Genomic DNA, 13,549 nt, shown 5'->3' on the forward strand with positions numbered 1-13,549 from the left:
CATGTGTTAGTAAAAAAGTACCTAACTCTAAACATGTGTTGGTAATTTTTAAATTTTCTACAGGCAACAGAGTTATATAAATATTTTCTAAATTTGAGTTTGTATGAATTTTCAATACCAAAAATTGTAACTGTCCTATAGTTTAAATTCTGTATTTACTCGAAGTTGTACTCGATTGGAAATCTCTTATCGAAAAGAAACAAACACTGCCGTTTTGTGGTAAAACTAAACAAATCAACCAAAACAATGAAGTAAAATAATAAATAAATAAAAATATACGTATTTTTCTGATATTTTCTCAAAATTTGTGTAAAAAATAACGTATTTTATTTAACATTTTAAAATTTTGGGCCACAATTTGTTTTGTATTTTGTTTACGTTTTTTCAAAACTTTGCACTAATCTTAATATACTTTGTGCTAATCAAAGTAAAAAACATTCTGAAATTTGCCACTGGACGATGATGAGGAATACAAAAAAAACATTTGGATCCATTTTTAATTTAATTGAAGAAAATCTTTAGAAAATGGAAGATATCTTGTTTGAGATACCCTTTGTTCCAGGAAATTTTTTGATTCAATATTCAAAAGAAATTGACCTTAGGAAAATATATTGAAACTAGTTTACATAAGCATTACTATGAGATCAATATTGTAAAAATTGGATAAGCGTTTAAAAATATATACATATACAATTGAAATTGAGCGATTTTACAACATTCTTATATAAAATTTATACTTTGAACCTTGATAAAAATACAAAACAAAGTGAACTTCAAATTTTGTTTCATTAAATTTTTCATTAAATCATTAAATTTAGAAAATTTTAATTAGCACTAAATATAGGTCTTATATTGAACATTATTAATGAAATAGTCACATTATTTTTTCTACCACTACCAACTAAGTTGTAGTACAATAAAACCACAATATTTATTTTGGTTAAATTTTTAATTCATAATTTTTGAAATTATGAGCTATAGTAGCAGAAATAATGTGACGCATGTATTTCATTCAACATTTACAATATTAAGACCTTTACAGTAGGTTGTCCGGAAATTTTTTTTTTTGATTTCGCTAACCCAAGACCTCCTAAATTTTGCGTAATTGATCGTAGATTACCAAAATGATTTTAAAAATAAAATGAAACTATATCTTTAGGGCTCTACCGTTCTTCAAAGTTTTTAAAAGTAGTTATTTTCATGATTATATTTCGCTATCCTTAAATTCGACACATATTAGGCGTGTTCGCGTACTTTCCAGTAAAAAATATCCACTAACTTTATTTTAGAGAGTAAAAATAAATTACTCTCAATCTGAAAAGTAACAAAAAAAAGTACGCGAACGACAATTTGTAAAAATAAGTTGTATTTTATTATAAATTAATTTAAAACGTTTGTTTTGGGCTAATTTACTTCTTTTCTTTGCAAAACTTGTAAATTGTATTAATTTTCAACTTTTTAGTTTTGTTTGCATTTGCAACCATATGTTTTAAACGTTTTTTATGTTGATATTTTTTACTGGACAAAAAATGTCCAGTAAAAAATATCATGTTCTCTGTCTACGAACTGTCACTTTTAACACTTTCGTTACAAGTTTTTAAAAGTAAACGAACGGAATTCAGTAACTTCCAGTGATAATTTGTACAAATTATTACAAATTATGAAGTACGCGAACACAACTATTATAAATATGCCACGACTATCTATATATATAAAAATGAAATGGTCCATGTATGTAATGTCATCACGTGAGAACGGCTGGAGCCATTTGGATGATTTTTTTTTATTCGATTCGAAATTTTCAGGAAATGGTTTGTAAAGGAAACAAATTCAACAATTCCGGTTAAAACTCGGAAATTCTTTTTTTTAGTGAGTCCAGTCAACTGTAATAAAAAAGCTCCCTAAAGTATGCAGTACAAATTTAGATATTTTATTTGCAAATAAATAAGAACAGACTGGTGTGCGTGGGTTGGAGAAACTTGTAGAACTAACATTAGTAAATGCTAACGGGCGAAGCCGCACATTGGTTGAAGTTCATACAACGAGCGGCTAAAAATAGAAGAAGTTGTCCAAGGACAATTAAACTTGGCACATAGGCATTTTTTGTTTGAATCAAGAAAAAGTTGAAAAATCAAAATGATCCGCCCACTTTTACGCCCACCTCCCATACAAAGTAAAAATTAAATTTTGACCTATGGCATTGATTTTTGGCACATAGGATTTTTAAATACTCAGAATCGTTTGTGTGAAATTTGAAAAATATCCGCCTACTTTTACGCCCACTTCCCATACAACTTGTATTGAAAAAGTTTCATAACTCCCTTGATTTTTAATGCATCAACTCAATTTTCTCAAAAAATAAATATTATAATTGTAGAATGGGCTTCTGAAAATATATACCTGATCCGCCCACTTTTACGCCCATCTCCCATAGAAGAAACATGAATAAGTAATTTAAGCATAGTCTTTTAATAATTTTTTAACATCATTATCGTACTCCAATTTTTTGATTTGCAGCTTTGAGCAAATCTATTTATAAATGGGTCTGAAGACAATAAAAGATTATGCATTACGTCTTCATTAGTGGCTACACGTCCAATTCTTCGCGATTGATGTAAGCTATAGGCTCTATAGTCTTTATTCCTCACTTCCTGAGCTTCCTCGGATAGCATACCTGTTACAAATAATCAATTAAAAGGTAAAAAATTCAAATGAAATCATTGAATAAGGGCCTTTAGATAGAGACATAGCTTCTGCTATAATTTTTCCACCATGCACCAGAATCTTATGCACAGTTACAGGCATGTAGTACCAGCCATAAAGATCAACAAACAACTTGGCAGTATCCATGCAATATACATATGGGGGATTTCATGTCAAGTGAACCAACTTTTGAAATCGATGTCTTCCGATCGGGATGAAATTTGCACCAAGGTTAGCTCTATTGGATAGTAACTCAGACACAATTTTTCAACAACATCGGTCGAGAACTCTCTGAGTTATAGGGGGTAAAATTTTGACAATTTGGTCAAACAGGGGTTTTTTCTTATCCATGTAACTTATTACCTATTGTTCTTAGCAAAATGTGTTCCAAATAGTATAGATAGCTATTTCTTCGATCTTTCGAAAAAAAATATTTAAAAAAAAAAATAAAAAATTTTTAATATTTTTTTTCCGAAATCAAAAACTTTTTTGACTTTTTTTAAAATACGCTATTTTTTTTTATTTTTTTTTTTTTCTTAAAATAAAGTTTAGATATTTTCCTTGAACACCTACTTGGTCGCTTAGTGGGATGCGAGTGGGATATCTATCAAAATAAATATTTTGTAACTCAAAACATAAAATTTTTGACTTTTTTTGCAAAATCAAAAACTTTGTTGACTTTTTTTTTCAAAATGGACCCTTTTTTAATCTTTTTTTTTAGGTCAAACAAAAGCTTAGATATTATCCTTGAAGACCCTTTTGGTCGCTTAGTGGGATGCGAGTGGGATATCTATCAAAATAAATATTTTTTAACTCAAGACTTACAATTTTTGACTTTTTTTTTTGCAAATACGATTTTTTTTCCAAATGGGCCCTTTTTTTAAAATTTTTTTTGTAGTCAAAAGAAAGCTTAGGTCCATTCCTTTAAGATATTTTTAGTCCCTTAGTGGGATGCGAGTAGGATATCTATCAAAATAAATATTTTGTAACGCAAGACATACAATTTTTTAATTTTTTTTTGCAAAATCGAAATTTTTTTCCAATATGGGACTTTTTTTTAAAATTTTTTTTTGCTCAAAAGAAAGCTTAGGTCTTTTCCTTTAAGACCTATTTTGTCACTTAGGAAGATGTGAGTAGGATATCTATTAAAATAAAAATGTTGTAACTCAAGACATTCAATTATTGACTTTTTTTTTGCAAATTCGAATTTTTTTTCAAAATGGGCCCTTTTTTAAAAATTTTTTTTTAGTCAAAAGAAAGCTTAGGTCCATTCCTTTAAGATATTTTAGGTCCCTTAGTGGGATACGAGTGGGATATCTATCAAAATAAATATTTTGTAACTCAAGATATACAATTTTTGATTTTTTGGCAAAATCAAAAACTTTTTTGACTTTTTTTTAAAATGGGCCCTTTTTGTAATTTTTTTTTTTGCTATAAAGAAAGCTTAGGCCTATTCCTTTAAGATGGTTTTGATCGCTTAGTGGGATGCGAGTGGGATATATATCAAAATAAATGTTTTGTAACTCAAGACATACAATTTTTGTGTTAAAACATTTATTTTGATAGATATCCCACTCGCATCCCACTAAGGGACTAAAAATATCTTAAAGGAATGGACCTAGGCTTTCTTTTGAGCAAAAAAAAAAATTAAAAAAGGGCCCATATTGGAAAAAAATTTTGATTTTGCAAAAAAAAATTAAAAAATTGTATGTCTTGCGTTACAAAATATTTATTTTGATAGATATCCTACTCGCATCCCACTAAGGGACTAAAAATATCTTAAAGGAATGGACCTAAGCTTTCTTTTGACTACAAAAAAAATTTTAAAAAAGGGCCCATTTGGAAAAAAAATCGTATTTGCAAAAAAAAAAGTCAAAAATTGTAAGTCTTGAGTTAAAAAATATTTATTTTGATAGATATCCCACTCGCATCCCACTAAGCGACCAAAAGGGTCTTCAAGGATAATATCTAAGCTTTTGTTTGACCTAAAAAAAAAGATTAAAAAAGGGTCCATTTTGAAAAAAAAAGTCAACAAAGTTTTTGATTTTGCAAAAAAAGTCAAAAATTTTATGTTTTGAGTTACAAAATATTTATTTTGATAGATATCCCACTCGCATCCCACTAAGCGACCAAGTAGGTGTTCAAGGAAAATATCTAAACTTTATTTTAAGAAAAAAAAAAAATAAAAAAAAATAGCGTATTTTAAAAAAAAGTCAAAAAAGTTTTTGATTTCGGAAAAAAAATATTAAAAATTTTTTATTTTTTTTTTTAAATATTTTTTTTCGAAAGATCGAAGAAATAGCTATCTATACTATTTGGAACACATTTTGCTAAGAACAATAGGTAATAAGTTACATGGATAAGAAAAAACCCCTGTTTGACCAAATTGTCAAAATTTTACCCCCTATAACTCAGAGAGTTCTCGACCGATGTTGTTGAAAAATTGTGTCTGAGTTACTATCCAATAGAGCTAACCTTGGTGCAAATTTCATCCCGATCGGAAGACATCGATTTCAAAAGTTGGTTCACTTGACATGAAATCCCCCATATATGAAAAGGAGATAAATTTCTCCTTCCTATAACTAAAGAATTATGGCAACAACAACATACATGAACGAAAATTCATTTTATACAATTTTGTTACTTTTTCACTATATCACTTTATAGTTTTTACTGTTTTCTTTTGGAAAGGAGCAGGTAGGAGCAGCTGATTTTTTTTAACTTTTAGCTGAGACTTCAAGCTGTAATTTGACATCTTTCGTTAAACAGCGCTCCACAGCGCTAAAAAGATGCAGTCCACTGAAGTTGATGAACATTGAAATTTTGATGTTGTTTATATTTTGTTCTACGAAATTTTTATGTGGCACTTTTTCCAACTTTTTTTAATGCAAATCTCATCTATGGCAATTGTCATTTACGAAAACATACAACAAAGTCAAATGATAAGTTTACTGTGATTGTACCAAAAGATAGAATATACAGTAAATTTGCATGCCATGTTAAACAAGCGAACATATATGAACTTCGATCGTGTCTGTCCAAATAAATAATAAATATATCAGCCTAATATTACGGAATCATAATGTTCAGATATCTGACAACAAAATACCAAAAAATTATCCAAATCGGCGAACATGAAAAAAAAGAATTTCGGCCACTCTTCAACCAATGTGAGCCGGGGCGATGAACTAGTATGTATATAAAAACGATATACAGTGGAGTTCGTTTATAACGAACACCAATTATAACGAATATTTATATATAAAAAAAATTCCGGAACAAAATTTTTTCCGGACCCAAAACATTCACTTTCAAATTATATACCAATTATTACGGTTAGTCATTTATTATAAGTTTAATTTTCTTGTACATTAATTGCAATTATAAGATATATCTATAAAATAAATTTGTATCTTGTTTTTTTTAAGCATACGGTTCAGGTTTGTAAAAACGTTTTCAAAAGTAGAGCCCTAAAGATGGTATGTAATTAGAATTTTATTACTTTTACCGTAATCTGTGTAAAATTACGCAAATTTCGATACCTCTTGTGAAAGTGTACATGTTTCTCAACCAACGACGGGACAGCCTATTTACTATACAGCCCAATTATGAAAAAAAAAATTCCCCGGGAGTTTTTGCCCTTTTCGATTTTTTAACATAGAATTTGAATAGGAAAAATGAGAAAAGGGAAAAAAACTCCCGGGGAATTTTTTTCATAATTGGGCTGATAGATAGTGGTAATTTTAAGTTAAGTTAAATATACAGTGAGTGTCACTCAAAATCGTACAACATATTTTTTTTTTTAAATATTATGAAATTATACGGGGTGATTATATAAAAAAATTAAAAGTAATTTTATTAATTGGAACAAAAAATATGTATTTCAACAAAATAGTTAACAAAACCTCAATTCGTTAAAAAAATATTGATGAAAATTAAAGAACATCACAAAATTCATATTTCACTTAAATTCGTACAATTATATTAAATTATAATTAAAACTTTAAAAATTAAAAAAAATGTTAATATTAAATAATCCTAATACTTTGTAGGGTATCATTTGCTATTTTTTGTGCTTTTACGATTTTAAATGAAGCGTTGATATTCTGGGCACTGACAGTCTTACCCAATTTTTTTATTTGTGGATAAGGGCAATTAAAATTATACCCAATTTTCTGATAGGTAATAGCACACACAATATAAAAATAGCATTTTAAAATATTTCCAAAACATCAACTTACTAAAACTAATGACTACGATGGTGTATGATTTAAAGTGACATTCACTGTATATTACACAGCACAACAAAATGGAAGTTTTTTAAATTTTCTGAAATAAAAATAGCTGACCCTTATGTATTTTCATCTGCTGATGATGATGTCATTAATTTTTTTGCTACCAGCTCTAGTTTTAAAGATATACTCCCATGTTCTGAAAAGCGAAATAATGGACCGATTTCAGTCACTTTCAATAGGCTTTGTCATCAGACCAAAAAAAAATGTATGTACCAAATTTTATCGGAATATCTTCAAAATTGCGACTTGTACTTTGCGCCAGTCATATGAACAGGTAAAATAAAAATAGAAAAAAAATTTGGGAGTAATTTCATTCAAATGAATAAAATGTTCAACAAACAGGTCAACAAGTATTTATGGGCTTAAAGAGGACACTTTGGCCTTTCTCCTGGTAGTAAAATGTGTTTAACTCCTTCTGACCCTAAGCACTTTAATTCCACTGAAATTCAAATTTGACTAAATTATAGTACCTGTGAAAAAATTTAATAACACATCAGGTGTAAACGGTACAGTAACAAATCATACCAGTTCTTAAAGACTATTGTCTTACCAACATAACAAAAAAAAATCATTCAATTATCGATAATAGTTTGCGAGTAATGATAATTTACTTCTGATCATATTTTCAAAAATCATATTTTTTATAAAATGACATAAAATATTTGACTTTAACAGCATGCCACGCACAAATTGACAATATTTTTATCTACTTTTTTGGCTACCTTAGTTTCAATGTGTTTACTATTGATTGGCATTAAAATTTTTGAAATCGGAGTTAACAAAAAGTTGGACTTTTGACCGATGAAATTGAGATATGAGCCACAGTGCGATGGAGAATTTATTAACCAAAATTTAATTTTAGTTTGAAGATGTTATAAAAAATTGTCCTCTTTTGTCCGCAAATAGGAATTGGAGTCTGAACACTACAATGTGGGACACCTCGGGTATATGACAAATTAAAAATGATGCCAAATTTTTGTTTTCGATCAGATTTGAAAGATCTGTATTATCTCTAATAGTTTAAGAGATTTTCGCATTTAAACATTAAAATTTGAGTGTTTTACATATCTCAGTCTATCCGTTTAAAAGTTACACGATTATAGTGGGGAGCGCGTTATGCGTTTGTACTGAAGTTTGTAACATTTAAAAATATTAGTCTAACAACACTTAAATCATACCGATCTACTCAGAATCACTTTGAGAGTCGATGTAACAATGTCCTTCAGTCCGTCTGGCTGGTTGTCCATCTAAAACTTGTTCAGTCCAAGGTCGAAGCCTATTAAAATTTTTTAAATCGGGCCATTATTCCACGAGATAAAATTCAACACAAATAAGTTGTATACATATATGTACATTGAAGTCTCTTCCTGATGTAGAAATCATGTTACATTGAATTCACAATACAAATATTTAATCTGGTACTACTTTTGTTTTCAGAAGTAGCCGATTAAATATTTGTGTTGTGAATTTAATGTAACATGATTTCTACATCAGGAAGAGTAGTAAATATAACCTCCTTTACGATGAAATATAAAGGAATTATAAAACACTATCAGCAAAGTTATAAAGTACATGGTGGAATTAGTGTGAGCTATTGAAAGTTTTATAGCAATCTGTTAACCTAGAAAACATATTAGCGGAGTTCAGTGTTTGATGCTTATGGCCTTGCGAAAGTGTAAATGCAAAATTGTAAAGGTTTTTGTGTGTATTTTGTTATTGGATTACGGTAAAATTTTACATTTGCAATGATGCTAGACAATTCGCACTTAATATTGAACTCCGCTATTATGTACTTACATTGTACTCTACTGACCGATATAGAAAAATTTGCATTTTATTAAATGTACACATGTAAATATGTCTGTCTGTATGTGCTTTTAGTGTTGACATGGTAACATTTCTATTCAGAACACAATGTAATTCAAATAAATGTGTATACTAGTATATTTTGAGTGAGCAGTGCCCTAAATTTGGTAGAAATAAGTCATTGAAAATAAACATGGGGTAACCTTAGGAACACTATGTATGTTATTACTATTGCTATTGGTTTCTTAGTTTCAACAATTATAGAAACAACTATATATATTAGGGTGGGTCGATTATTTTCACGAAAAATCGTATAGCAGAAACGCATTCTACGGAAAATTCTAAGAAATTTTGCCCAAGAAACCATAGGTCTAAAATCAATGACAATTCAGTATATTTTTTTATACCCTACACCACCATAAGACCCGCTTCCGAAAATCACTTTACCGTGCATAAATCTCTTAAAAATGTTGGTATACACATAAAATTCAACATAAATAACTTTCAAATAATCATAAATACCATAACTAAATTTCATGGCGATCGGACCATAATTAGTCATAACTCCCATCATAGCACTCTTCCGAAAATCTTTCACGAAAATAAATTATTGAAATTTAAAAATAAAAATGATTTTGCTCATTTACTTAGTGTAGGGTATTTATGGTCGGGCTTGACCGACCATACTTTCTTACTTGTTTTTTTAATAGTTCTTTTTATTCGATAAAAGACGAAATGCACAAGATAGGATTTGATTTTAGACCTATGGTTTCTTGGGCAAAATTTCTTAGAATTTTCCGTAGATTGCATTTCTTCTATACGATTTTTTTACTTTTTGATCGTCCATACAAATCGACCCAGCCTAATACATATATAATTTTTCCATTTATTATGTACGAGTATAAATATGTTAGTATACTCAGAAATAAATGCTCAATTTAGCAAATTAGTTGGAAAAACTAAAATTTAGTTGTGAAAACTTATGTATATAAATTTTTAATCGAAATATCCAATATATGTAGCTCAAATTGTAGAATTTGAGACAATAAGTGAAACCATATTAAAAGTTTCAAATATCTATGAATAGTATAGTCAATATTAAAATAAACCACAATTATTAATTTTTATTTGTATTTGACTCATAAAAAAGGTTACACAAAACGTATTTCTTTTGTGTTTATAAAAACAGGCGGTTAAAGTGCTGAATGTTATGTTGGTAAATTCAAATATTTATTATTCACAATAGAGTAACCGGAAGTTAAACACTAGAAAACACAGAGTTGTAATAATAAATCGAAAGCTTTCTATTAGTTAAGGTGCTTTTACACGTTGTGCTTTTTTAATGGCATGAGTACAAACTTATAAGTAATAGTAAAATACATTGTAAGTTTAATGAAAATTTTGATAATTACATCTTGTTAACCTAGTTTATCTTATAAAACAATTAAGAAAATCTTTGTAAAACATTTTGTTTATTATGACAGTTGCAGCTCATTCGAATGCTGCAACTGTCATAATAAAAAAATAAAAATAATGAGAACATGACGAAAAGATTACTTATTCTACTAAAAACAGTACTTATGTATTTTTGTTCTCGATGTCCCAAAAGTAAGCGAGTCTTGAACTTCCAATTATTGCAAAACCACATTGAAATATTTAAAAAACGAAAGAAAGAAACTAAAAACGTTAAACTATATGGCAGTATTTAAAATCTTATTTATAAATAGGGTCGTTAATCAGGAATTGTTATCGTGAGGTAGCTATTCGCAAATAAAAAATTAATTCACTGTTTATGAGACAAATTTTTCTACAAAATCGTCTTTCAAGGACTCTCGGCTTCAATTTTTATGGTACCCAATTTCCCAGCTTTTGGATGAGTCCTGCTGCTTGTAAACGTTTTGAAATTGCTGATTGAGTAGCTGTCAATGATTTTGCAAGCTCTTGTTGAGTTTTGCAGCAATATTCATGGAGTAATGCCTCCAATTCTTAGTTTTCAAAATGTTTTTGGCTGGCCTGTGCGATTTTTGTCTTCGGTGCCAAAATCAGCACTTTTGAACCTTTGAAGTACTTTGGTAATTAATCGGTGTGCTTCAGTCGCACTTTTTTTCAAATTAAAAAAATTAGCACAAAATTCTACTTTTTCGAACCAAAAAAAAAACATTGTTGTTTACACTATAATGTTCAATAACTAAGTGAGAATAAATGACAGATATGTATCATTCAAAATGACATATATGTACTGTAACAAAAATATAACGAAAAATTTACGTTCGGCAAAAAAAAAGAATTCGTAACTGCCGTGTAGAAATACTTTATATTAGGGGTTGTACGGGGATTTTATTTTTTGAAGAGCGGTCTAATGTACATAAATATAAGGTATGTGACTTTGAACTTTTGTTCATATCTCAAAACCACTGTTTTAAATAGTATTTGAACCTTGACGACAGGGACGGCAAAATTATTACGATCTTACTTTTTTTATACACACCCCTATTCTGCATTTCGATTCGAATCGTAATTTTCTCCGTTTGACAACTTTGGTATTCAGCGTTCCGTTCCGTTTCGTTTCATATTTTTCTTTTCGATTTTACGTATTCTGCATTTCGATCGTAGTTACGTTTTTCTAAGTTGGTTTTTGTATGAATGACTGCAACTAATTTTTGGTTTTGGTTTTAACAAAAAGTGAAATTTAAAAAAAATGTAAGTATAAAATGCAATACATATCTTTATATATATAATTATTCTGTACGTGTGTTAGTAACTGAACTCCTCCTTAACGGCTGGACCTATTTCGATTTTGTGTGTGTGTGAGTGGGTCCCTGGATGGTTTACATTCACAATTGACCTATATAGGAACAATGGGCATGGCACCTCCCATACAAAGTAAAAATTTATTGTAGCATATCTGGAGTACTATTATAGTGGGAGTCTTAAAACTTTGTGTGAGCTATGGCAGAACAACGTTTGCCGGGACAGCTAGAATAAATATATATTTTGTTAATTTTAAATTTTATTTGTTTTAAATAAATTTTAAAGTTTTATTTAATTTATTGCAGGTCAAAAACTACAACACCAGAGCAATATGAAATGCTTTGACTGCATTATTTCAATGAAAGAAGATATAGCGACTTTGACACTGTGAATTGAGCCATTCCAACGGTGCAATCTGCACAAAGGTCCTTCAGCGAAAATCTCAATGCAGCTACTCTTTTGAAGATGTTTTCTCCTCTTCCAACAAAAACGCTGATACTACCGATTCCATTTCCTCTAAAAATTAAAACAAATAATCATTATTTTTTACAAATATGTATGTATAAAAAATAAAATATCACCTCAAGCACTACAGGATTCATCACACTGGAATAGTTAATTTCTTTCTTTTTCTTTTGGTACTTAAGTTGTTTTTATTTAATTTATTATGTTCTTAATTTAAATTTTTTGTTATTTATCACTGTTTTTTCCACTAAATTTAATTTTTTTATAAAATGCTGACAAGTTTTTTAATTTTTCTGTTTCTATTTCATGCGTTTCACAGTAAAACAGCTAGATTGAAAATACCATTGTCTTCTTCTTTTTCTTTCGATTCAGTTTTTGGTTGGAATACCATTTTTCGATTTGTGCGTAACTGAATGCGGGAACGTAATCGAAAGGCAGAATAAGGGTGAGTATGTATTTGATATTCAATAGTGCCTTGATACACCCGATACTTATTTGTGCTGATGTTTGTAACGTCCAAAAATATTAGTTTAATTTGCCAAACTTGGATAGGTCTATGGTTAGGTTATGTCCGCTCAATGGAGCCAAATTTTACTTTACATGTTTTTGCATTAAGTTCTTTTTCCGGATCATATAAAAATTGTATATAGTACCAAAGAAAATTTTTTTATACAAAAGAAAAAAAAATTTGGGAAAAAACTTAAAAAATACGGTCGTTTTTACAAGGTAACTGTTAGTAAGTTTTTTTATTTTATTTCGAATTTTATCGCCAACATAGCTGATATTTTAAAAATAAAATTGCACCCTCCGTAGGCCCGCCACATCTAAAAAAACATAAAAAGATCTAGCAAAATTAAAAAATATAAATCAGTAAACCTAAATCTTCTTCAGGACTATTTAGGATTTTTGTAAATTTTTTTTTTAAATTTTGACCAAATTTTAGGGGCTAAGCACTGGCCCCCATTAGCGCTAGGAAGCTGAACAAATTTAAATCAACTCGAAATAGCAAAGTAAAACTGAATTCGATGAACAATTAACACCTGTGCTTTTTTATTTGAATGCGTGAAAGTTTCTTAAAAAAACAGATTTTTACAATATTTTCAAATTAATATACAGTCAAGGAAAAAAGTCTACATACACCCTACGATTTGAAGTTTTAGAGAATTGGTGGAGAAAATTTAAAAAAATGTTATAGCAATGTTTAAGGTATTTAAAATTAAGACTGTTAGAATTAAAAAATAATATGAAAAAAATATAACGTAGAAACTATTGGGGAAAACATAGTAATTAGCGGGAAAAAAGTGTACATACAACGTGGCATAATAAAGTAACACTGAATTCGATGAACAATAAACACTCTTTGCTTTTTTTATTGAAAGCGTGAAAGTCTCTTAAAAATACAGATTTTTTACAATATTTTCAAATTAATATATTTATCTAACCAGAGCACCCTGACGGCAAAGTTTTGCAAAAAATCATAAACGAAGACTTCAAAAAATATAATTGTTTAGGAAAATGCCAATAAACTA

This window comes from Calliphora vicina, chromosome 5 (genome assembly GCF_958450345.1).
Source record: "Calliphora vicina chromosome 5, idCalVici1.1, whole genome shotgun sequence".
NCBI classification, from domain to species: Eukaryota; Metazoa; Arthropoda; class Insecta; order Diptera; family Calliphoridae; genus Calliphora; species Calliphora vicina.